This window comes from Tachypleus tridentatus, chromosome 5 (assembly GCF_004210375.1).
Source record: "Tachypleus tridentatus isolate NWPU-2018 chromosome 5, ASM421037v1, whole genome shotgun sequence".
Taxonomy (NCBI): Eukaryota; Metazoa; Arthropoda; class Merostomata; order Xiphosura; family Limulidae; genus Tachypleus; species Tachypleus tridentatus.
This window is the reverse complement of record NC_134829.1, coordinates 24,536,715-24,564,640: the sequence shown is the minus strand read 5'-3', so window position 1 is coordinate 24,564,640 and position 27,926 is coordinate 24,536,715. Positions and strand designations below refer to the sequence as shown.

General features: G+C 35.2%; 2 long non-coding RNA genes across 22 annotated transcripts in view; one reads left to right on the top strand and one right to left on the bottom strand.

Annotated features, from left to right (window-relative positions):
* The window catches only part of LOC143250733 (uncharacterized), a 29,782-nt gene extending 8,109 nt beyond the window's left edge, over window positions 1–21,673 (top strand). For 4 of the 21 annotated variants that reach the window (XR_013028319.1, XR_013028318.1, XR_013028322.1 and 1 more), the window contains 3 exons: window positions 4,401–4,525; window positions 5,415–5,497; window positions 6,855–7,915. This is a non-coding gene — a long non-coding RNA (uncharacterized LOC143250733). Of the gene's footprint in view, window positions 1–4,400; window positions 4,526–5,414; window positions 5,498–6,818; window positions 7,916–8,787; window positions 8,914–20,517 lie in introns of those variants that run through there. The other 17 variants (XR_013028332.1, XR_013028326.1, XR_013028336.1 and 14 more) reach the window with 12 other exon arrangements.
* On the bottom strand, window positions 394–26,499 carry LOC143250734 (uncharacterized). Its single transcript, XR_013028337.1, has 4 exons — window positions 26,307–26,499; window positions 21,667–22,278; window positions 6,255–6,391; window positions 394–2,001 (listed from the first exon to the last, which is right to left on the bottom strand). It is a non-coding gene; the product is annotated as an uncharacterized LOC143250734 (long non-coding RNA).
* Window positions 26,500–27,926: the final 1,427 nt, after the last annotated feature.

Here is a 27,926-nt window from a genome sequence, read left to right as displayed (position 1 = left end):
TCAAAACTCCCAAGAGGATTACATGATTTATTTTAGCAAGTAATAACATATGATTAAAGTAGTAATTGTGACAACTGTATATTTAGTAACAATACCAGAAATGAACATCACACTTACACTTCTGATGTCTTCATGTAACTTTATTCAGATAACAATGGTTTGAATATAACATAAAAGTAGTACGTCTTCTATTTCTCTCTCTGCAGCTGAACAGAAGCATGAAGATTGGAACTAAAATGTTGAATTAGACTGCAAACAACTTCAAAAAAAGATTGAATTGAAAATCTGTACAAAATTACTAATTAGCATATAATATAAGTATTATTTTCTAACCATTAAAAATATTGTTAGATGACTATTCGGTGTTAATGAAATAGTTCCAAGGTTCAAATATGAAGACATTGAACATTCACTACATTGTTAGTAGTGTGTGTGTGTGTATGTGAGTGTGTATTCACTACATTGTTAGTAGTGTGTGTGTGTGTATGTGAGTGTGTATTCACTACATTGTTAGTAGTGTGTGTGTGTATATGTGAGTGTGTATTCACTACGTTGTTAGTAGTGTGTGTGTGTATGTGAGTGTGTATTTTTTAAGTGTGACAATCAACTACATTGTTTGGTTCAAAGAGCAAAACAAAGTGTTGCATCAGCAGAGGCTGACTTTTGGGTTTCTTCCCTGTTTTTCAATAGTTCAAATTAGAGATGGTCATTGACGTTGAAAAACCCAGTTCTATTTCAACAGAGAATAATAAAACTCTCTGAAACTGGTGATAATCAGAAATAAATCCATTCCTGAGTATCTAGTTTAAATGAATCAAGAAAGTGATAAAACAATGAAGTGTCAAAGTAGATCTACATTGGACAAATATAGTCAGTCAGAATTAACTTCAGAGCTAAGTTGGATAATAACTTAGATGTTGGTATTTCTAAGTGTTTATAGATACACAGATATCTAAAAGCAGAGAAAAAGACCAAAAGCAAATTTCAAAACGAATAAAAGACAAGCTCAGAACAGAGTATGGACATATTGTCTGAAACAAATATAATACATGCGATTCATATAAATAACAGCAATCGTCAAAATACAAACTCTTCATTTCTCTTAGTGTTCAGTGGCACTCGGTATGTCTGCGGACTTATGACGCTGTAATTCGGGTTTCGATGGCCGTGATGGGCAAACCACAGGTAGCCCATTGTGTAGCTTTGTGCTTAATTATAAACAACAACACTTAGAATTGTTATGAGGCTAAAACTTTACAGTCACGCCAAGGATAATCATATTTATATCCTAATGTCTGGTGCTTCAGATAGTCCAGAGATTATGTAACTGTTACTTATTACACGTTTTAGTTGGCATGAGAAATCAGTGGAACTACTATGACAATGTAGGGCAAAATTGTTAAGGTAATTTCATTAAAATTTAAAATTTTGTACGGAATGTTCGAATTGAAATTTGTAAAATTGCAATTAATGTATATACAGATGTAGGTTCTGTTGTTTACTTTTTCAAATAAAGATTCCCTTTGTGTTAATTCAAGAAACAGTTTAAACTTGTGATCTCGTTTGAGAGAGTTACAAGATTCGTTGGGATGAAAGTTTTATATTCAAATGTTCAAAAGTAACTTGAATTAATTCGCATAGCAAAATCTGAGGATTATGAGTTGACAACTGAAAACTAAACATCTCGTTTGTTTATTAGTATGTACATTAAATTTCTGAGGAACATTATACCAAACTTTTAGTTCAAGTATGAAGATAGAAATGATGGCAAAAAGTGATACTACACTGATACTTATTGGTAACCCCATAATTTCTCAATAGAAAATCTTGAATCAAGGTTTTGGGTGTCCAACCAGTAGTGGTCGTACATAAGCAGCACTGTCAATCCTTCTTGGCTGGTTGTTTGTAGTCTGGATCAGAGTGTATGCTGTGGTTTTCAGGTTGAAAACAGTCTGGTTATTCTGTAGAGACCTCCCTCGGTAGTCCAGAACTTGAAAAGTGCTAGTCAACATACAATCACAGACTCGTAAAAATATATGGTGGTTTGAAACATTTAAACCTCATTTACCCTCACTTTTCTTGCTCTGAGGTAATTAACATTATTGTAAAAATGAAGACTAAACATCTTATTTACTTATTGATAAACATGTCAAGACTGTGAGGAACATTACATCAGACTAAGAACTAATCTGAAACCTCCACCACACTTGATATTTTATTAAGACTTTTGCAGTTTTATTTTTGAGATATTCATATGTTCATGGATGAGATAACATTAACAAAAAGGTTTATGTTACAAGTGAGAGAAAGAAAAACAGCCTGATATAACACGGTTTCACCTTTTGTTTCTTATAAGCAGTAGTGAAGAAGATATTTCAGCTGGATCAAGTTTAAACGTTAAGGAGTAGGTGAAATTATCAACATGAAATAGAATCCATATTCAGTGAATTAGATGTCATAGACACTTGCACATGATGTGCCCAGTTTTATTTGCTTGTGACATGAATATTTTCGGACATATAGAATTAACTTTGTTTTAAATAACAGTTTTACTGTACATTTTCTGAGTATTGTTTAATTACAAAAGGTATTATTAGGGCATGAAAATGCAGGTTGTGTGTATATTAGGAGGATTAGCTGAAAGTTGCACCTACGCTGTCAAAACTGTAACTTGCACCAGAGTCTAGTACCGATTTGTATATGGAAGAATGTCTCAAAGGAAGAAACAATGAACGGTGGTCAGAGGTATTGTTAGCATTACTTAATATAAGTAAGCTCAACTGTGTAAGAAACAGTATGTTGAATTTAGTGTGTCCTTCAGTTGCCTAAAAGGAAAACCAGAGAGCAGTATGGCCACAAGCAGATGGACAAGTAAAGGCCCTTAAACTCTTTAGGCTCAGAAAGTCTTCAGGCTCTCCAAATATATGTGTTATGGACGGGTGACATTGTGCATGAGTATACATTACTTTAAACTACAAACACAGTTGAACTTTTGACCAATGAGAATTGTCTGACCTTAGATTAAAGTCTATATTTTTTGTATAAGGAATAGAATTTTGTTGCTTAACAAGTCAGTGGTTTTCTACCCTTTGCTGCTAAATGTTCCTGGAACATTTTCGTTTGCTTTACGGATAATCAGAATGACTGAAGGCTGTCATGAGGATGTATCAGCCAAAACAGTCCAATTAATAATAAACCTAACTGTCTCTTGAATGATAAAGAGAGTTTTTGACATTGGGCTCAATGTCTGTTGAAGCTTAATCATTTGTGGCGGGTACTCAAATGAAAACTTTGTCATTAAAAGAAGTCATGGTGTCACTTCTCAGTGAGAATTGTGTAAATATGTCTTGTCCAGTTTTGCCTTTAGTATGTGTGTGCGTGCCTATATATACATATCTTAACGAAATGTTCTATTAGAATATACGTGCATAGCTATTATAATTTCTTATTTAATTAAAGAGTTTGATTTTGTGTTTCAAATTTTGAGTTCATATTTAATGTATCATTTTGATTAAAAGTTTCTTTTTATGATGTAGTAAATTTTCCATGTTAAATGATTTTTTTTTATTTTATGAACTGACGGTCAGTCTGTTAGATTGCCCCCTTCCAATGGGGTTGTCGAATGGTAAGAGGTCTTCTTTTAGGTTTAGATCTTTCATATATTGTCTCATTTTTATATCATTGTATTAACAAATATTTTAATTTTATTAAGGTATTGTGGATTGTATTAATATGTACTTTAACATTATTATGTATCTGTTTGTTTGTTTGTTTTGAATTTCGCACAAAGCTACTCGAGGGATATCTGTACTAGCCGTCCCTAATTTAGCGGTGTAAGACTAGAGGGAAGGCAGCTAGTCATCACCACCCACCGCCAACTCTTGGGCTACTCTTTTACCAACGAATAGTGGGATTGACCGTTGCATTATAACGCACCAACGGCTGAAAGGGCAAGCATGTTTGGCATTATGTATCTGATTTGTACTTCTTTGTCAAAGGGTCGTGTCATTCATGTGGCATTCACATGGAAGCTAATATACTTCTTGACCATGTTGTGAGTTTAAAGTTAACTGGGTTTAAACTTAGTTTTTAGTTGTCAACTTGAGGTCAAGTCTGAAATAAAGATGAGAGAAATTGTGTTATATGTCTATCATGTGTGCTGTTGTGTTTACATTTTTTTCTAGTATTTTTAGTGATTGAAATATTTAAATGTTTTTAATTTAACTTGTTTCTAAGCAGTTTTGATATAAAACACTAGGTCTAGAAGAAAACGTAGAAATTTCGCAGTTATATTTACCTTTGATATTTTTCTTTCTCTTATATTAAATAACACCCACCACGAAAACGCGTATACAGTTTTGCGTATACAGTAGGTTCCAAGATTTTTTCTGTCATTGCAGAGCCTTACTTTCTCCGAGCTCTACTTAACTTGCCTCGTGACTGGTTCTGCAGACATTCATTTCTAGGTAAGAACAGCTAAAAATCTAGTCACAGATCCAGCACGGATGATCGTTAACTTAAGCAGGTATGCATACTTTTATTTTCTGTTGTGTCGTAATAAAAATTGTTTTCACTGCCCATCAAACTTGATCACTCTACTTATCTGTCAGATAACTCGAAACTCACGTTTTGAAATTCAGATTACCCTGCATATTTCCTGCTCAGTTTTACTGTTATAAAGTGGGCTTATCTGATACGTGTCCATAGATCATTTATCTAAATATACCACAACACACCTTAATGGAACACAAAATGCAACTAATCATAATTGTGGTTCTTTTTTTCTTCTAAATATTCACATTATTTTGTAAATTCCTTAAAATGTTTTATGATGTGTCTTCTGGGTTTTATGTTTTGTAATGTGCCTTCTGGATTTTTATGAATGTTTATATAATAAGATTAAAAGTAAAGTAAATGTTTAAATCTTCTAAGCTCTACGATATTATTTACTAAAACAGAATGTATGAGATGCTCTTGGAAATGCACTGTAACATCTCCAGTCAGTGTATTTTTGTTTTAAGTTATTGAGTGGTCTTTCAAAGAAATCGAGAACATCCACAATAGCCATTTCAGGAAAAATATTATTGTTGGGATTTCAAATGCTTATTGTGACCGTAAGACTTCTGGTATTACAATGCTTAACTTACCTACTCTGTTAGAAATAACTTGAATTACTAAAAAAAGCTTAAATCTCGAAATCATTAAAATTTTTTGTAAAATATTTATTAACTACGTTTGTAATAATTTGAAATATTTATTTATCGTCTACATTATTTTGTGTTTTGCAAGAATATTCTGTCAATTTGTAACTGAGGTTTCGTCTGTCTTTGCTTTCATACGTATTAGTAGTTAAAAATTTTACTGCCAGGTATAAACTGATTTGTTTGTGAATCTCATGAATCGTTCTTATATAGGATTTATAAAGGTCAGAAACAGTCATGGTCAAGCAGTTGAGATGTATGCTGAAGGAAAGAGATACATCCAGATCTTAAAAATGGTAACATTTATTGTTGACAAGCAGCCAACTGCCCATTAAGGTTCTAAGTTTCGAATTTAATAACCTTATTATACCAAAACGTTTATTATATTATATTATATTATATTATATTATATTATATTATATTATATTATATTATATTATATTATATTATATTATATTATATTATATTATATTATATTATATTATATTATATTATATTATATTATATTATATTATATTATATTATATTATATTATATTATATTATATTATATTATATTATATTATATTATATTATATTATATTATATTATATTATATATATTATATTATATTATATTATATTATATTATATTATATTATATTATATTATATTATATTATATTATATTATATTATATTATATTATATTATATTATATTATATTATATTATATTATATTATATTATATTATATTATATTATAGGGCCCGGCATGGCCAAACGTGTTAAGGTGTGCGACTCGTAATCTGAAGGTCGCGGGTTCGCATTCCCGTCGCGCCAAACATGCTCGCCCTCCCAGCCGTGGGGGTGTTATAATGTGACGGTCAATTCCACTATTCGTTGGTAAAAGAGTAGCCCAAGAGTTGGCGGTGGGTGGTGATGACTAGCTGCCTTCCCTCTAGTCTTACACTGCTAAATTAGGGATGTCTAGCACAGATAGCCCTCGAGTAGCTTTGTGCGAAATTCAAAAACAAACAAACAAACAATTATATTATATTATAGATTTTTATACGTACTTTATACTTAGGTCAGTTGTATTGTTAAAAGTTGTTTAGTTAATCTTGCTTGGATGTTTTTTCTAAGCCTCAACCTCTGCTGACCAAATACAACCAACACAAACGTCCAAACTGAATGAGGGGTGGAAACTGTCAAACTGAAAAAGAAAATATTTTTAAATAACATTTGCATTAATAAATTAATGTAAATGAATTTTCTTCAAGCATTAGCCACTAATGATGCATATTCTCCAGCTTTTATGTGAAAAAAAAGTAAAACAAGTGTTGCAAATGTAATTTGTGCAAAAGTAACGTTATAAATTCCACATGTGATATGCAATAATTTTTTAATAATTTCAAGTTTGGAGGTAGCGGTATTTAAAGAAAAGTAATTGTTCAACATCCAGACACTGATGTTTTAATATTTTTTTTGTAAATCTCTTACCCAACATTAAAAACGTGAGTTTCTTATGTTTCAAAACTGGCCGTATTTCTACAAATGTCAACAAAAAGGCATTTTCCTGTCCATAAAATTTGTATTTCATTTAGTCAAGTGTTTTATTCCACCCTCTCTGTTATTTATAGACTCATCGTGTGTGATGTGGAATCTTTGTTATTTAGAATTCGTAAGAAGAAGGTGTTCGAAGTTGTGAAAAGAAAGGGAACTGAATTTCCTCAGGATTTCAATCGTTACCAGCACTGTTCAAAGGGAATGATGTAAAACATTAACGAGTTGAGAGCTGAGCAGGCCAGTCTGAGAAGCCAAACTCTCTCCATGCAGAGTAACCCTAAAATATCATGTAGTAGGTACATTAACAGACTCTGGTTTGCTATACCATAGCTAAACCAGATATTTCTTTATCCATAGCGTATGAATTGAAACAGAACAGTAATATTGGCATTGTAATACATTTCTCTGATGGTCCTACAGCATCAGAAATTACGAAAAACATCCCATGTGACAGTTCTTCTCTCATGTTAGTCTATGATTTAGAGTACACATGTTTAAACATCGATTACCTTGCAGCGCTCAGTGCACATACTACGGTGAGGGTGACTGGAGAAATGTTAAAATTGTTCTTATGGACACATTCGCTCATTGACACACCAATCACACGTGTTTTGCTTGCAAACACACATTAACCATATACATGCAAAGTTTGTTGATAACCAGATACTACATATGTATGCATAATGACAAGGATATGGAAAGTGTCAATGATGGTGCAATATAAAGAACCAGCCTGTCTTAAGAATGTGTTTGTATTTGCACTCTTTTTAAATTTATTTTCCATTTATTTATGGGTTAAAATTGTATTTTTGATCAGATATTGTTATTTTACTTTCCATCAACTAAGTAATTTTTAAGTTCGCACGAAGTATATAATTTTAATTGTAGTTTAGTTTACATTTTGAAAGACAAGTTAATAAGGTGTTCACTGGAAGAAAGATATCATTAACAATGACACGAAATAGGAAATAAAGTTTACAAAGTTAATATTGGCATTCTTTAGAAAAGAAAAAGGTGGAGCAGATTTAGTGTTTGTAGTGTTGTGATACTGTCTGTTTAAAGATAATTACATTTCAAATAAAGTGATCAACAGAATGCATGAAAAGATATGATTTGTGGAATTTAATGTAGCGAGTTTTTTATGAGAAAATAAATTGTACGTTATTTTTAATTACTAATCTCAATCTGAATGACAATTAAATGGAACGAGTAATAATATAGAGATGACCTTAAGATTTGGTTACTTTACATGATTACCAACCATTCACAGATTAGTCTTGACACCTTTGAGTTCAAATAAGAACTCTTAGAACAAAACTGTGATTGTTATTAGTTTTTATAACTGACATATTGAATGTATTCAAACTTATCTGTGAAAATTTTATCCTAACATATGATAAAATCTAGCCTGATGTCACACAGACCAACAAGAAGACAGAAACAGTGGAGAATGATAACCATACAGGCGACAATCTTCATTGCCATCTTTGCTAATGCTCATTTTTTATCATTCCGTTTTACCTTAACGCAAATGTAAGAACACAATGTAACAAAATGTTTACTTTTTCTTATTCCTGGACAGAAAGTGTTATTTCTCAATTGCTTATGCCTAAAGTAAATGGAAAAGACCTATTTTGTTCTTCAAACTTTGTTTCTGTGATCTGGGAGTGTATAACGAAAACATGATTGGAGACTGATACTTGAAAGCGATTTACATTACAGTCGCAAATCTCGAAAAACTACTCAATTCTAAACGTTTTTGCATAACTTTAGTATAAATACATGTAAATCTTGATTCATATGTTGTTTTATTCAGACCTTATGTAAATGAAAATGTGCAAATTTGCCCGTTTTTAAATAGAAAATATGTTAATTTCTAAATATCATTATCCAGGTCACAAAAGCAAAGTTTGAAGGGAATAATGGCCATTTTCTGTACTTTTACAACGTAAGCAATTAAGAAATAACACATACTATCCAGGAACAAAATTTGTGTTACATAGTGTTATGAAATTTATAAACGTACTTCTTTTCTAATACTAGACAAAGGTAAAACTGTGATTAACAACTTGTTGAAGAAAGGAGCACAACATATTACTTCATGTGAAGCACAAAGCATCGCTTCATCTGTCCAGATTAATCACTCGTTGGTCAATACAATATGTGAAGGATATAATGAACCAATAGCACAACAGTGACATTAAATTCATCATCTAGAGGTTTAAGAAAGATCAAGACTTCAAGCTAATGCATCCACTGTGCAAATGGAATCCCAGGTGGCTGTATTCCAAAAAAGGATGTAACCCATATTGCTTGGGCTACTTATTTGCTTTAGGCAGATGGATTTGGATGAGAGTGTTTTAAATAGATTACATTTCCTTGACCGCGAAGAGTAGTGAGTTAATATAATGGTGTGGACCTATTTTAGTGTAACTGACCATTGTAATTTTTAAAAGAACTATAATTTATTTTTGTGTTATGATATTCGAGACACGTATAGATAGAAATTTATTGGAAAGGGTTGGGGGTACCATACATGTTTAACGTACTATGTCAAATTGCCCTTCATCGGTGGTTTGAAACATATACATTGATAATCAGCTTTGACTAACTCAGGGCACGGTTATGAATCCAAATGAACTACTATACAGCTACAGTTGTTTAAGGAACAGAAAGGAAACACTCTGAGATCTAAATAAACTGGAAAATTAAATTGCACAACAAAGAGTGGTTGGTCTCCTCCCTAAGATGTGTATATATAAATGATTGATGAAAATTGTCTGGAGCAAAGTTCCAAATGTTATTAACGAAACTGAGTGACCAAAGAGAGGTTCGCTCTTTGACACATTTATCACATGTGTTTTGCTTGCACTAAATATATGTGCATGTGTGAAAAACATCAATGATTTTCTTTCTATTGCAAATTGTATAATAATATTTAGTGTTAGTTGAGGAATATAGTAAGTATTGTGTTGCATTTTTTATCGGTTTCAATACAACATTATATATATACATTGTCACTGAGCTTCAATTTTCAATTCTACTTTAATAAGATTATAGAATAAACAATATATTTTTCCACAGTGTTTAACAGCTTTTTCACACTTCTTTACCTGCAAGCCCGGCATGACCAGCTAGGTTAAGGCGTTTGACTCCGTATCCGAGGGTCGCGAGTTCGCATCCCTGTCGCGCCAAACATGCTCGCCCTTTCAGCCGTGCGGGCGTTATAATGTGACGGTCAATTCCACTTTTCGTTGGTAAAAGCGTAGCCCAAGAGTTGGCGGTGGGTGGTGATGACTAGCTGCCTTCCTTCTAGTCTTACACTACTAAATTAGGGGTGGCTAGCGCAGATAGTCCTCGAGTAGCTTTGCGCGAAGTCCAAACCAATCCTTTCATCTTTTTTAATAACTCATGGTGGGTAAAGTCAACAAAATCCCCCCTTGAATCAAATAAAGATGACTATATCAGTTTATTTATTACAATATTATGATTATTTTCAGATAGTTCTGGTTATGCTGTCAGAATTAAGTATCTAAATTGCTAAAAGCGCTCAAATACATAAATAACGCCCTAACTTATGAGAACTCTATGATGTAAGAACTAGAGGGTACCAGTGAAGGGATCGCGTTACAGCCGGTTCAAGAAAGTGGCCGTATTCCCAACTATATATTAAAAGGCCCTGTACGCTGCCCATAGGAAAAGCCAACCATCACAAGTTTTTTTGGTTTTTTGAATTTCGCACAAAGCTACTCGAGGGCTATCTGTGCTAACCGTCCCTAATTTAGCAGTGTAAGACTAGAGGGAAGGCAGCTAGTCATCACCACCCACCGCCAACTCTTGGACTACTCTTTTACCAACGAATAGTGGGATTGACCGTTCCATTATAACGCCCCCACGGCTGGGTGGGCGAGCATGTTTGGCGCGACGGGAATGAGAACCCGCGACCCTCAGATTACGAGGCACACACCTTAACACGCTTGGCCATGCCGTGCCGCCATCGCAAGGAAACTCAGGCAAATAACTATATATTTTTCATTGTATAGAATATCCTTGGATTTTAATGCATTCCTTTCCGAAAACTATTCCTCAGTAAGTGCTGGCTTTCATTAAATAATTCACGAAATGGGCCAAAGCTGGTTAAGAGTTTGACTTCTACATATTTGTCATACGATATTTCAGTCCACCATAACAGGCTACGTTTGCATTTGTCGTTTGTGCCCCTTTACCGTTTGTATAATTACTACCAATGCTGCACATATACTGCTTCTCAAGCTTCTTCAAATATGATTTTCAGACATCCGTAACGACAAATCAAGTGAATTCCAAAATGTCAACACCAGAAAATGCAAAACGGTTTTGTCCTAATCACCTACTTTAACTTCATAATTAAACTTTTTGCCTAGGATAAATATATATATGTTGGTTTGGGAGATTCTAAGCAACTATTGTATATGATTATTGAGGAATATATTGTTTACTAGCTGTTTGAACGGAAGTTATGTAAATTCATGATTAATGAAAGGTCATTTTAGGACAAGAAAAGTTGTTTCTCTACATGCAATTGCAAAAAGCGCAAAATCTCTCCCATAAGAAGATACAAAATGTAAAACCTTAAACAAGCATCACTCTCTGCATGGACCCAAAAACCATCATGTCAAACAAGCATCACTCTCTGCATGGACTTAACAAACCATCATGTCAAACAAACATCACTTTCTACATGGACCCAACAAACCATCATGCCAAACAAGCATCACTCTTTGCATGGACCCAAAAAACCATCATGTCAAACAAGCATCACTTTCTACATGGACCCAACAAACCATCATGCCAAACAAGCATCACTCTCTGCATGAACCCCCAAAAAATCATGTCAAACTTGGTGATGATCCATCAACAGGTGGTGAGCGAAGTAGTGGTAAAAAACACAAAAAAATGCCCATGAAAACCTCAAAGCTCAAAACGTTTATGTATCTCACCATAAACCAGTGGTTCTCAATTTTACTGACTTGCAGCACACTACGACAATCTGAAAATTTTCGCCGCACACCTGGAAAGCCTTAGCGACTTTTTTAGGTACACGTTATACGGCAAGCGTTAAAAGCCTTAGAACGAAAATCACGGCCAAAGCAAGCGATAATAATGTCATCTTCACATTGAAAATACAATCTCTTGCTTTGGCCGTGAGTGTCGTTCTAAGGCTTTTTAACGATTTTGTGGTATAGAAAAAAAATTAACATTTTTAATTTTTACACATATTTTTCAATGTGACACTTGTGCCTGCTTCCGAGAGCAAATCAAATTGAAACGAGGCTCTAACATAGACAAACAAGCTTGCATTTCATCATCGACTGTAAGAAGCCTCTCTCTCTTTCTGGCTTTAATTTCAGTCAATGCTGAAAATCCAATTTCGCAAAACCACGAAGATGCAAATGAAAGCAGAACTTCAACTGCTTTTGAACTGATTGCAGGATATGAATTTTCAATGGAAATTCAAAACTCATCCAAGCTCTTTTCGGGAAACAATGACTGATAAAATTTGTCGTTTCGTAAATCAATAAGCTGTTCTTCCTCCTCAATTGTAAGATTTGTTGTCTCGTTGATTCCGAATGGATAGGTCACCCAGTTATATTCATCGACAGCAAGTGACGGGAAGTAATGTTTTAGTGCGGACTGTAGTTCGCTTAATGTGTTCAAGATTTGAGGGACAATTTTTTCATTGACGGACATTCGTTAACAGATGGAAAACAATCAAGGATTACTTTCGAAATCTTATTTTTCCACAGCTTCACCTTTTCATGAAAGGCATTCAGTTTGGACGTTGCAGTAATAATGTTTTCAGATGGTCCTTGGAGACTTAAGTTCAGAGAATTTAATTTGTCAAACAAGTCGGAGAGAGATTGAACCTTCAGTCACCAGATCTCAGAAAAGAAAATTCAAAACCTGCTTCCTCAACCTCCAAGAAAGAAATTACTTCAGTGTTTAGTTGGACAAGACACTTTAACATCTTTCCTTTCGAAAGTCATCGAACTTCAGTGTAATACAGTACCTTTTTGTAGTCTGAATCCATCGCCTCACAGAGAAAAGAGAAAAGTCGAGATTGAAGTGGCCGAGACTTGATGAAATTCACCACTTGAATAACTTGATTCATAACAGACTGCAAATCTTTTGGCAAAGATTTGGAGGCAAGCGCCTCTCTGTGAATCATGCAGTGAACAATCCTAATATTTGGATTTTGTTGGCGCACCAATCCCTTCTTTTTCCTTGCATTGAAGGAAAGCCATCGGTGCAAACGCTGACACAGTTATTCCAATGTAATTTGAAGAGCAAAATGTTTTCATTCACCAACTCGAAAATGTCTTGGCCTTTCGCTGTACTTTTTAGACCTTTGAAAATAAATATTCGTTTACGATTTTTCCATCTTTTATGAATCGTACAAAAGCCAAAACTTGAGCTTTTCCACTAACGTCAGTAGATTCATCAACTTGAAGAGACCATAACAGAGACAATTCATCTTCAGGAGCTTCGAAGTGTTCGCAAACTTGATTCTTCAAATCCGACGACAAGTCTACAAGTCTTCTGCGCGAAATTGTGTCGTTGGACAGTGGAACTTGCTTAACCTTTTTGGCGCCATCTGTTCCAAGCATAGTTTCAACGATGGTTGCTAACGTTGGCGCAATGACTGATTCGGCCTCCGTATGCGCTTTCTTTCGTTTTGCCAACAATTGAGCAACCTTATAACTTGCAATAAATCCTTTTTCGGGCAGCTTTATGTAGTTCACAAGCTTCATTGATTGTTCATGTTGTTGAGCCACGAGATTCTCGAAGTATTCTTTTGGTTTATCCTTCACAGCTGAATGTTTTGTTTCCAAGTGTCTCTTCAGTTTGCTAGGAACAAGCGCTTCGTTCCATAAAGCTGCATAGCAGAGTAGACAGAATGGTAAGTGAAAATGTTCCAATTCTAAAGCGATAAAACCGTATTCGATGTATTCATTTTTCTACTTTCGTTTGATTTCTTGCTTTTGGTTCAACACATTTTCCTTTGCAGTACCATACTTACTCAAATATTTTTCCATGGATAAATGATAAAGCTAATTCATACACGATAAGCACGAAGTTCTACAGTTGATATAAAATTCCTACCTACAGCGTAATAGCTGTAGCTTACCGTAGAATGAGAACGTGTTCCAGAAAGCAGTTTGATTGTTTGATGCATCATTTATAACGTACGAAGAGCTTGTTGCGCCACAATTAAATTAACAGTTGAAACGTTGCAGACGAGAATGAAATTTAAGTATGAACTTCTCAGTGCTTGAGTTCAATGAAAACCATCGAATGTTTTGGAAGGTTTTAGAGTGTCTCTATAGTAGCTTTTATTAACGATGTGTTCGACTTGCTTGTAAAATCCCCATAAAGTTGAATATGTTTCAAAAACACCGCGGTACACCTGCCAATCTCTCGCGGCACACAGAATCACTGCCATAGACCCAACGAACTTTCATACCATATTTGGTAAAGATCCATTTACAACCTACAAAGTAGTAATAAAAGCTGCAAAAACGCTCATAAAATTTGTATGTACCCCCGCATAGACCTAAAGAACTTCTATAGCAGTTTTGGTAAATATTCATTCACACCTTGTGAAGTAGTTACACGTACATACAATAGACAACAGACAGTACTATTGTATAGATGAACACTAATTTTACTAGTCACACATGTACTTCACAGTCAAACATACTACATCATTTTTTCGCTTTATTTCTATATTTTTCCTTAACTAAGTTTGGTGTCAAACCATAATTTATTTTTATATTTCAATGAAACAAAATTATGAATTTTATTTTTATTGGATTAAATGTGCAAAGAGAATCTTAAATCCTTTATTAAGAAAGAGGTTGAAGTTGGTATAAGTGGGCATGCGCATATACGGAATTTCAGTTTCGATTCAAAACAACCCTGAAAAACAGATGACACATGCCACAAAGAATCATCGAATTAATTATTTGTGTTACTTCCTCCACGTGAGCACGATACTTATATCATGCTTTTCTTACATTTTCTGTATGTTCATTCTTGTTTGTTTTGTGTCTGGTTCTAAAGAGGAAGTAACTTTAGATGAATAACATCGACTAAAATAATTACATATGGAAGAACGTGCCTACCTATATAGCATCACCATTTTCCAGATATCTTAAGATTCCAAATAACTTAATATACATGTATATATATACATATATATATTTATATATACATTGAAGAAACCATAATCATAAACTTCAAAAATAAAATAAAAACGGTGATCATCTGGAGTTACAGCACATTAACACTTAGTAAAAACAGCATGTTTCTCATTCCAGACTGTTTTTTTTCATTATCTAACAGCTCCATAAGCCACGAATCACCGTTGAATATGCTGATGTAAGAACTATAGTTTTGGATATAGAAGCAGTTATTTAAAATTACGCAGAACCGTGATAGTTTTACGGTCATGAAAGTTTTACACATTCTACAGTAATTCCTGTAAGCTGAATCCGGAAATTACATTTATTTTACTCCAGAAGTGAATCATTCATTGAAATCGGGTCACTGGCTGTAGACCAATCGCGATGTGAAAGTCTTGTCGATCATTCTAGAACCTAAACATAATAATAATAAATATTTATTGTGGTAAACGAAATGATAATTTTATCAAAGTAAAAGTTTTTTTTTTTTCGTCTTCCCAATTTGTAAGACTTTCCTTACGTGATAAAAAAAATATTTTCGAAATTTGCGTAGCTGAATTATAGAGAACCCGTTATTACAACAAGAATAACTTTTATGAACTTTACATTAGTAGGTCTGTGTAATTAATGTAACAGAAATTGAAGTACAACATACATTGACAAATTTAGGCATATGTATGTATATATCTATGTACACACTTTAGCCAGCAAGTAAATAAACTACACCCATTACGTAGTATTATTATAACCGCTGTTGGCATCTTAAATTAGTCAACTACATCTATACACTTTTTCCTAATTCTATCTCATATTTAACAGGAAGTTAACCATGTGCATATATTTGGTGAATTAAGAGAGAATTGAGAATCTGTGCTATTTAGTCCTCAAAGTTAACACTAGGTAGTAACGTTATGTTATACATAACAGGCAATCCTAAACCCATACCTTTACAACTAAAACATTACGGTATGTTTGAGGTACACATCACTAGGATCCAACATGTTCAATACATTTACATAATGACTTGTTTTACAATGTAGATAGTTTTTCACATTAAAAAACAAACGAAGCAAAGTGCGATAGGCTTGTTACAGCAAGGTAACAACAATGTTATACATTTTATAGATAAAGTGAAATTAACGACAATGATGTTTTTCAGTATATTACACACTGATGGACAGGAAATCTATCAGATAAAAAGGTTGTTTTTTGTTCTGTTGTAAATTACCAATTTATTGTAATAGCTAATGTTTTGCCCAAAGCTATATGAGGGCTATCTGCGCTAGCCGTCCCTCATTTAGCAATGTAAGACTAGGGGCGAAGGCAGCTAATCATTACCACCCACTGCCAACACTAGGGCTACTCTTATTACCAACAAATAGTGGGATTTACCGTGGTATTATAACGACCCCAAGGCTGAAAGGGCGAGCATGCCTCAGGAATTGTCTTGGTGGGTTTGATATCCTGACCTATCGTAAGGGTGGCTATCTCTTAATGTAGAGATGCAATTTACTGTGGCAAGCTAAAGAAAGATTATGAAACAAAATATTTTAATAGGAGGCAATAAGAAGTTCGCGGAAATCCTCAGTTGTCAAGTTACTGTTAATAACCAAAGTAGTACAGGTAGCTTCTGTGTTTTTTAGCTCCTGTGACTCTTTGAAGCATCCAAATAACAGTTTGTTTAAATTTTCTGTGCGTATTCTTTCACTGCTCAAGTTTGTATTTTTCAATTTATTGTAACTATTGTAACGTCTCTGGATAATTTTTTGTTGTAACTATTGTAACGTCTCTGGATAATTTTTTGTTGTAACTATTGTAATGTCTCTGGATAACGTTTTGTTGCAACTATTGTAACGTCTCTGGATAGCTTTATGTTGTAACTATTTTAACGTCTCTGGATAATTTTTGTTGTATCTATTTTAACGTCTCAAGATAACGTTTTGTTGCGAGTTTTGTAAATTTTAGCTTTTACGTTTATCAATTTCTGTGTATTTGTGGTGTGTCTATATGAGGGTTTGTTTAAGTGTTTCATTGCGTATTTACAGTCTTTCTGTGTTTGTCAATTTTTTGTAGCTATTGTGAGGTCTCTGGGTGATAGTGTCAGTACGTTTTTTTGTAAGATTTAACTTTTACACTTGTCAACTTCTGTATCTTTGTGATGTTTCTAAGTGACAGCTTTCCTGAGTTTTTTATGGTATGTTGTGTAAATGTTTTCAGTATGACAGACTATTTTATCTTGAGAGTTTCGTTTGGTCAGAGGTGACAGTTTTGGTTATTTAAGAACGTGATTCTTCAGTAGTTTTCCTGTGTAGTAAATTAGAATGTTTTGTTTGTTTATTTTTGAATTTCGAGCAAAGCTACACGAAGGCTAACTGTTTGTTTGTTTTTGAATTTCGCACAAAGCTACTCGAGGGCTATCTGTGCTAGCCGTCCCTAATTTTGCAGTGTAAGACTAGAGGGAAGGCAGCTAGTCATCACCACCCACCGCCAACTCTTGGGCTACTCTTTTACCAACGAATAGTGGGATTGACCGTCACATTATAATGCCCCCACGGCTGAAAGGGCGAGCATGTTTGGTGCGACGGGGATACGAACCCGCGACTCTCGGATTACGAGTCGCACGCCTTAACGCGCTTGGCCATGCCGGGCCCGAAGGCTAACTGCACCAGGCATCCCTAATTTAGCAGTGTAAGACTAGAGAGAAGGCAGCTACTCATCACCACCAACCGCCAACTCTTGGGCTACTCTTTTACCAAAAAGTAGTGAGATTGACCATCACAGTATAACGCCCTCACGGCTGAAAGGGCAAGCATGTTTGTGTAACTGGGATTCGAACCCGCGATCATTGGATTACGAGTCGAACGCCTTAACTACCTGGCCATGCCGGGTCAACATTTGTTTGAAATTAAGCACAAAGCTGCACAATGAGCTATCTAGATGTGCTCTGCACACCACGGGCATCGAAACCTTGTTTTTAGCGGTGTGAATCAGAATGCAAAAATCCGTCTTTAAAAGCAAGAATAACATTTGAGTGGGAAAGTAACTGAGTGTAAATTTGATAGTATATTACGTGTGCGAAAATAACTTTTGGAAATGTTCCGTTATTTAATCAAATGAAACAAACGTCATCAGCGTATCATTTCTGAAACATGTACTTTTTATTTTCTGATCTTCGATTTTACACTTACAGATATTAGTGAAATTATCCGCCATGTTTGCATCACTGATTTGAAGATAATTTTCTTTAATGAATTCAGTGATGTTTCATAGTTTGAAAGAAATCTGGAGAGATCAGTTCCAGGTCGGGTATCGGGAAATCTAATCTTATTTAACTCGATTATTAAAGATTCGAGGCATTCGTCATGCCGAATATTATTGTGCAAAGGAAATACAGCCATAGTGCAGAGAGTTTGTTTTTGAATTTCGCACAAAGCTACTCGAGGGCTATCTGTGCTAGCCGTCCCTAATTTAGCAGTGTAAGACTAGAGGGAAGGCAGCTAGTCATCACCACCCACCGCCAACTCTTGGGCTACTCTTTTACCAAAGAATAGTGGGATTGACCGTCACATTTGGGATTGACCCCCACGGCTGGGAGGGCGAGCATGTTTGGCGCGACTCGGGCGCGAACCCGCGACCCTCAGATTACGAAGCGCACGCCTTAACGCGCTAGGCCATGCCAGGCCCGTGCAGAGAGAACAATTAGAAGAGAAAGAGAGCCAGTAACATTGATAGCTGCAATTGAACTTATATGTTGTGCCTGTGGTACATGATTGAAGGGTTAGAAGAACATCTCTAATGACGTCATCAGCATTTTTTTTTTTCCGTATGACTATGATAGTATTAGGGATAACAGAAAGGCCGGGATCTTTATTGGTTTTGTGAAGAAAAAAAAAATGTAAAATCTCCCCAGCCATGAATTTTACGCGTTAGATTTTCTCATCAATTTGCTTAGTTTCGTCACGTTGATATAGTTTTTCTTTAATGATTTTCGTACTTTGAGGATCAGTTCTTGGTCATGATTCCGGTAGAATTTGACATTATTAAGTGGACGGTAAATTTCTTTGAGATAATAAATTTTGTTTAGTGGGTTCTTCCAGTTTTGTAATAAAATGTTTACCTGACCTTCAATTTTTATTCATTTGTTTTTATTAGTTTTAAGTTATTCAGGGCTTTCTCAGGAAATCTCATCACTTGAGATATGTTTTCTCAACGATTTATATGCATATATGTAAGCGCATAGCCGCATGATAGGTTATCTTTGCTATGCCAAACATACAGTGGCGTATTTAGGTAGGTGCTAGAGGGAATTCAGCCTCATGATCCATGGTCTTAATGATGGCTCATTTTATTCTATATAAAATTACACAGGGTGTAGGCTCACAAAAATTATTAATTCCGCCACTCCAAACATGAGAAATTGAACCCTTAATGTCAGCAGTGTTACGGCTGAGTTAGTAACGAATACCTTTCTAATATTCAAGGGGCGATTTTCTGTTTACGACTAGGATGATTTCTCTTTGATTTGTAGTATGTATTACAAATTTGAAACGCATGGCCAGGTGGTTAAGGCACCTCTACTCGTAATCCGAGGGTCGCGGATTCGAAACCCTGTCACACCAAACATGCTCGCCCTTTCGGCCGTGGAGGCGTTATAAAGTTACGGTCAGTCCCACTACTCGTTGGTGAAAGAGTAGCCCAAGAGTTGGCGGTGACTGATAATGACTAGCTGGCTGCCTTTCCTCTAATTTTACACTACAAAACTGGAGACGGCTAGCGTAGATAGCCCTCGAGTAGCTTTGCGCAAAATTTAAAACAAACCAAACCCTTGTAATAAGAAAGTTCAGAGGTACGTAATATATAACGGTTGTCCAAGGTATAATTGTAGATCTGCTACAGTATATTTCTTAAGTTATTTTTTAAATTATCCTACATTCACCTACCAATTAGCGTCACGCTATACTCCATGTGTTGATCTAGATGAAATGTTTTGCCTTCGGATGTTGACATTCCTTAGTTGTGTTTATACATTATTAGTAACTAGTTGTAGTACCCGCCCCTTGGACGGAAGTTATGCAAAGTCATGATTAATGAAAGGTTATCTTAGGAAATGAAAAGTTGTTTATATATATATATACTTAATTGTGAAAAAACGCCCATAAAAACTGCAAAACACAAAATAGAAACCGCAAGTTTGCACGTATCTTCGCATGAACCCAAAAACGTCCATGTTAAATTTGGCGAAGATTATTCAAAAGGGGGCTAAGTAGTGGTAAAAACGCCCATAGCAATCGTAAAACTGAACATTTGTGTGTACCCCTTCGTGAACCTAATGAGCCTTCATACCAATTTTGGTGAAGATCCATCAACACCCAGCAAAATAGTTACATGTACATACGACAGACAGTACTATTATATTTATATAGATTTAACTGAAGTCATAAGCTTTCGTGATTTCTTTCAGTTTTCTACTGTTGTAAAAGTTAAAGGTTTTTGTTTTTTCTAGGGTTACAACAGATTTTATGTTGTTAACGTTGACTTTTTGTTTCAGAGTCAACTTCCTGTTTTGAATTCTTCTCTGTTTACGAAACTTCCTTATATGGTGCCTGTGCCCTCTTTTCCTGAGGCTTCGAAGCGTGGCATTTTTCGCGTGCATTTTACGTGTACAGAATAACAGATGTTGGTCACGACACTAAAATTAAGGACACAGCTTTCATCCCCAGAGCATGCGCAAATAGCCCATCGTCCAACCAGCGGCTACAATAGCCACGCAACGTGACAAGAGAAGAAAATTAGTTAATACAGACAACGACGAGAAAGTCGCAATGTGGCGTGGGGAAACGAAAGTAAAACTGATCTATTTTGGTTGTTGAAAAATTACCTTGAAGGCATGAAGCAGGTGGAGGAAGAGTGGATTTTTCGGGGCACACTGACCCTTCTAAGAAAAAAAACCAGCACGTTTTAGAAGTTATCTGTGGCCCGAACCTTCAGCTCTAAAGCCATTAAAACCTCTGTTCACACAAATCAACATTTACGTTGTAGCTGACTGCTATAAACCAAGCTTTAAACCAATTTAGTGAAACAAGTACACTTTCTTCTCCACATGACAAGTGATTTTTCTCCCACACAGTAAACCAGTAAAACCTAAACCTTTTTTTTTTTTCATCAATCAGGGTAGTGTTAGCAGATCAACAGTAAAAAAAACTAATCAGGACTTCTTGGTAAACAGCGACTGATAAACAACAACTGGGTATAGTCTCATTCAACTTCTAGTTAGAGATCAGTAGCACAACGTATGAACTTGATTTCTACCAAGATCAAAGTATTTTTTAACCACGCGTAGACGTTTTAGAACAAGAATAAAATTGTCGTTTTCTTTGCAGAACGAGCCCAGTTAACTAATCAACTAAGTTGACGTCACACTAGAAGCAGAAATGAATCAGAAAATTAGCACGTGGACTTTTCCAATTAGAAATATATATAAATTGTAGTCATTATGGAAAGATACAGATGGAAATGTTCTTCATTAAATATTAGTATAGTATAAAAAAAATACCCTTTCCTCATCCTTTTTTTCTTACAATTACACGTTACAATTGAAAAAGAACTATCTATCTCGTCAAGACGAAGAATTATGGAATTATGATATTTTTTCCCTCATCATTTCGAAACAATTCAGATGTAAAAACCGATATCTTACCTTTTCACTTGTGCTTCACACGTGTTCTCAAGTCTTCTGATATATGGTCCATGTTAGATTTAATCTTCGCTGAGCTTTTTATGGTTCTGTTGTTTGTTATATATCTTGACATTTTTCCGCTGAACACCAAGTAAACATGAAAACCACCTTTATACAGAAATATAGACTATAGTTTAATAACCACCCACGACTGAAAGTTCTTGCTTTTATTCATAACCTTGAAAAATTTGGATTGTTGAGACAGATGGAATTGTCATTTGGTATATTTGCATCAGTTTTTATTTTGTTAACATTTTGAAATTTTCTAAGTTTGCTTCGTATGCAGTAGATAGTTTATTTTGACCAAATTTTAGTAGTTAAATTTATTTAACGGTAGAATTCATTCAGTAATCTACAACGAGTTTTTTTGGCATTGTGCCAGATGACTATTCTTAGGCCTTACGTAGACTGTATGGTTCTTTGTGTTTTGTTTAATCCGGAAGGCCCTTAAAGATTTCCATCTTGATAACATGATGAATAAAATCATAGGATGATAAAGTTCCTTGTATTTGACACGAACTGTTTATGTTATTCAGGATAAACGTGAAAAAACATCGTAGTAAAAACTTCCATCTAAGAAGAGAAAATGTTTTGTTATGAGACTTGCTTGTCCAGTCAAGATAACGAACCTTGCTAAACTATTCATTTACGACGAGCAGTTACTATACATATTTTGTTTGCAAACTAAATATCCAACTTCAAAAACACAATACTTATTGTTTGAGAACTGCGATATATTTTAATAACGCAAAAGAATCATTACAAGAAAGTAGAAAAAAATAGTAATAAAGTGACCATTGAAAAATTCAACTCCATATTCCTTAAAGTAGAAATAGAGAGAAACGAATTTAAGGAACACAGTTTTGTCTTTTCGTTTTAACCCCCTTGTGCTTCAACGAGAACTCTGAAGGATTATAACGTTAACAACCGGGTTTAGATGTCTGTGATTAGCACGCCACAAATGGTCCATTGTGTAGCTTGGTGATTAACAGGAAACAAAAAGGTAATCCATATTATAACGTATGTACTTTCTCATCTTCTGGAACCAAACACAGGTATAGATCAAAAGAGACAATCCAATCTTTCTTTTTTTTTTTTTCATTTTGTGAATTACGAAACCTTACAATACCTAGAAAGACCTTAAAATATTTCAAGTAACCAGAAGATATTTCCTTTGCATATTTACGTACTTCCTTGTTATCTGAAACTTGAGTTATGAATATCATATGTGTGGTACCATCAGAGAATACAGGTATAGCAAACTTGACATTAATCAAAACTGTTTGTAGTGTATCGTCATAAGATACAAAGACATCAATTTCTCAATGTATGGATATAATGAGAACTGGGATATATTTTTAAATATATACGCACGTAGATCAAAACAATTCATGTAGTGCATTATCAGTAAATACAGTTACATCGAACTGTCACAAACCAAAATCTACTGTAGTGGTATTATCAACAAATACACATGCATCACATTGTCACCCATCAAAACAAAATACAACAGTATCCTCAATAATACACGTACATCAGCTTGCTACCAACAACAAACTGCAACGGTATTGTTAGCAAACACACGTGCATCAAACTGTTAAAGTTGACAGTAACATATACAGATTCTACGTTGCTTGTTATTGTATTCTTCCATCTTTTAAAATGAAGGTATAGGACCATAAGATTTTTGAGATGAAAACAAATAGTTTATTTTTTGTTCTAAATTCAAGAGCAAAGATTAAAGAATAACTGACAGAAGAAAAGAAATGTGGAACAGAATTAACCAAATCATGTGTTGATGTTCCTGATAAAGTAGGCCCGGCATGGCCAAGCGTGTTAAGGCAGGCGTACGACTCGTAATCTGAGGGTCGCGGGTTCGCATCCCCGTCGCGCCAGACATGCTCGCCCTCCCAGCCGTGGGGGCGTTATAATGTTACGGTCAATCCAATTATTTATAGGTAAAAGAGTAACCCAAGAGTTGGCGGTGGGTGGTGATGACTAGCTGCCTTCCCTCTAGCCTTACACTGCTAAATTAGGGATGTCTAGCACAGATAGCCCTCGAGTAGCTTTGTGCGAAATTCAAAAAACAAACAAACAATCCTGATAAAGCGTAAACATCAGTGTTTAAACAACGAGTCCGCACTTGGTCTAACCCCACAAACAATTTTCTCTAAGAAAAAAATACCCGGAAGTAATTCAAGCAAGTAACACAATCACCCTATTATTAGGGGCCGTTTCACTCAGGCAAAGTGGTTAATGTGAAATACTCTTATCTTTTGTTGTAAAAAATATCGTAACAAATACGTTTTTTATTTCCTGTTCGTGTACTCCATACTTGCAGGTCGTACAAACTGTTCCTTTCTGTTGTGTATAAAATAACAATTTACTGGTTCGAAGGGGGAAATACGAGAGGAAACACGTGAGCCACTGAACAGGAGAAAACGACAGATGTTTTAGTCGAAACGGGAACAACAGGGTCAAACGCGCGTTCTCAATTACAGTTTCCCGCCTTTTATCCACAGTGCGTTTTTTTAACTCTTCAAAATATTTTTATTCGTAATAGAGTTCTTTTCCCCTTTACGAAACTCGAAGCTTGTTCACGAACATCCATCAATTCGAGTATGCTGGTCTATCGGTACGTTTTCCCGCTCTTCTTAAGATGGGCCGATCTGCTTAAAGAAGTTTAACCCTATTCGTAAAATGACCTTTTTCAGGACCTGGGAAAAGCAAATGTTAAGCCGCAGGGTTGTTTCGAGTTGAATAAGTTGAAATATATCAGAAGCTGTTTTTCCTTCCTACAATAGGCAAAGCATAATGGAATCCTTTGTTGTGACTGACCGTTATTGTTTGTTGCGTTCTGCTGCTGGTATAAACGACAAGAAGAAAGCGGAAGTTTTGTGTAAGCTTCACCCTGCATAACGTCATCCTTCTCGTGCAAAGGTGTTACCAAGGTAATCACCGTGTTAGAGGTTATCACTGAATACATATATAAAGCTTTAGGCCCAAAAGAATAATTTCTTTAAAGGTAGCTTTTAGTACTATATAGCATAGACTTAGTGACTCCGAATGCTTGATATAAACAGGTAATACGCATATTAATCGAGCTATTTAGAAATAATAATATTTTAAATCTGAGCAGGGCCGAATGGTTACCGTGCTATGCTGTGGATAGGAAAATCCAAGCCAACAATATGATGCCTAAACTTTCAGTTAGGCCTGGCATGGCCAAGCGCGTAAGGCGTGCAACTCGTAATCCGAGGGTCGCGGGTTCGCGCTAAACATGCTCGCCCTCCCACCCGTGGGAGCGTATAATGTGACGGTCAATCCCACTATTCGTTGGTGAAAGAGTAGCCCAAGAGCTGGCGGTGGGTGGTGATGACTAGCTGCCTTCCCTCTAGTCTTACACTGCTAAATTAGCACAGATAGCCCTCGAGTAGCTTTGTGCGAAATTCCAAAACAAACACTTTCATTTACAAATGCGTCATAGTTCTGCTATTTGGTTAAGAGTAAGTGGAAGGTCTACTGACTCGCATTGTCTCCCTTCTGTTCAACAGTTCTAGGAATAGCTACACATGAGCTTCGGTGAAGCCACATATCGTATAAATACCAAAAATATTTGTTTGACTAATTAAATCTGAGGGTCGCGGGTTCGCATCCCCGTCACACCAAACATACTTGTCCTTTCAGCCGTGGAGGCGTTATAATGTGACGGTCCTACTATTCGTTGGTAAAAGGGTAGCCCAAGAGTTGGTGGTGGGTGGTGATGACTAGCTGCCTTCCATCTAGTTTTACACTGCTAAATTACAGAAGGCTAGCGCAGATAGCCCTCGAGTAGTTTTGCTCAAAATTCAAATAACAAACAAACAAAACAAATTGACTAATTTACAAGGCTGTAATAACTGATGCATGTTTGTACGTTTCAAAAATAATTTGTCCTACTGAAGCGTTTCTCAGAAATGTGCAGTAGAGGGTAAAGAATATTAGGTCAAAAGAATTGTTTTGGTTTGGCAGATAATAGATATTCGATTTTCCATACATCAGTCATAATAATTATTTATTACCTTATTGATTAATTAGAGCGTGAACATACAAATCCTTCCTCATGCTGTGTAAAACTTATTTAATATAAAGATTGAATGAACTATAATGCTGCTTTTAAACACTCTCATTGATTAAACTGTAACCAGAAAAGCGGGTCGCACCAAACATGCTCACTATTTCAACCGTGGAGGCGTTATAAATGTTGACCAATCCCACTGTTCGTTGGTAAAAGAGTAGCCCAAGAGTTGGCGGCGGGTGGTGATGACTAACTTCTTTCCCTCTAGTGTTACACTGCTAAATTAGGGACGGCTATCACAGATAGCCCTCGAGTAGCTTTGTGTGAATTTCAAACCAACCAGAATTGTTCTTATATATGCATATATATAAATATATATATATATATATAATCTTTAAACTCAGTTTTTAAGCTGCTTGAAAATTAAACAGTTTAGATGCGTTTTAATGAGCGTGAAAACAATTTCTATTAGAAGTACAAAAACAACAAAATTAAAATGTGTGTACATATGCTAGTGAATGATAGCCTCTACTAGAACACTTACTAGATCTTTGGATTTTGGCCCCCTGGACTTGAAGGTCTGTAGAATCAAGCGCGAAGAATGTCAAATAAAAAGGACCCCGAAAATTAGGATTCATTCTCACACGAAACCATCGGTTTATTGTGTTGATGGCGTCACCACATGAACTGCCACTCTCAACATACTCAGAGTTAGACATTCCAGTATCCTCGTCTCTTCCAACAATGAAAGGACTCCTCTACATTTTCACAGGAAGAAGAAACGAAGTTTCATCCACAGAAGCAAACTACAGGAAACTATTAAGAAGAACTAGAAACTAAATTCACCAAGTGCTTAAATGATTCTAAGATCTGAAAACTAATCTCTTCCAGTACGGAAGTGATGCCTAATATTAAATATACCCTCTTAATGACGCTACAAAATAAAAACATTTACTTTCCAAGATGAACTATCCCATAAGTCAAAACTAATCCTATAGTATTGTCATATTATATACAATAAAGTGAAAAGTAGTTTCACGGAATAGTGAAACTAAATTCTAAATATTAATTAAAGAAAATTTCACTCGAAATCCGAAACTATTTTGTGGCCAATCTGCTCTTCTAAGCTAATCTAAGCAGAAATGAAACAAAATTCGTGAAGCTATAATTAAATGGTCATGTAACACTATGAGAGCCTCCAGCTGCACATTGGTGGTTAAGGCACTCGACTCGTAATCCGAGAGTCGCTGGTTCGAATCCTCGTCATACTAAACATACTCGCCCTTTCAGAAGCGGCGGCGTTATAATGTGACGATCAATCCAATTATTCGCTGGTAAAAGAGTAGTTCAAGTATTGTCAGTCAGTGGCGATGACTAGCTGCCTTCCTTCTAGTCTTACACTGCTAAATTAGGGACGGCTAGCGCAGATAGCCTTCGTGTAGCTTTGCGCAAAATTCGAAACAAATCAAATCAATTCAAAAGGACCAGACAGCATTATTTGATCAGCATAAACATTTATGTATTTGTATATTCCTTTCTATGTACATGCTAGCAGCATGCATACATATCTGGATAAAAGGAGAAAAAAAACAGATGTTAATTCTTCAGACATTGCATTATTTATTTAATCCCTTAGGGATTTTCAGAAACTACAAAACAATTTTGTTACATCATATGGCTTGTATATAGTGTTCTGACCTCTGCTGTATTTGTTGAGTCCCAGCCGGCCCGACGAGCTATGGATTGAGCAAATCACATCGTCGGCAGTGAAAATGACAAATATAGTGTGGTTGAAATACTATTATTATACACTGTTCGAATTGTTGAAATTCCTAACAGACGACACAAAAATGTGATCTTTAAAATTTGTATTGGCCTGATATTATTAACTTATGCCAGATATGATTGTAAATATCATAGGTTCCCGAAAAATTACAAAATATCAAAAAAATCAGAATAACTTAAGCCTTTGTTTGTTTATTGTTTCTAGATTTACCAGATGTTAATATTAGTTAAGTATTTTAAATCAAGAAGAATCGTTCCAACAACGTTAAACAACGCAATACTCTATATGTGCTATAATTGTTTTTTTTTCTGTTTTTCCAGATGGTATTCGTACTAGATAGAACGAACAACAAAGTAAAACTGTTTTTAACATGCGCAG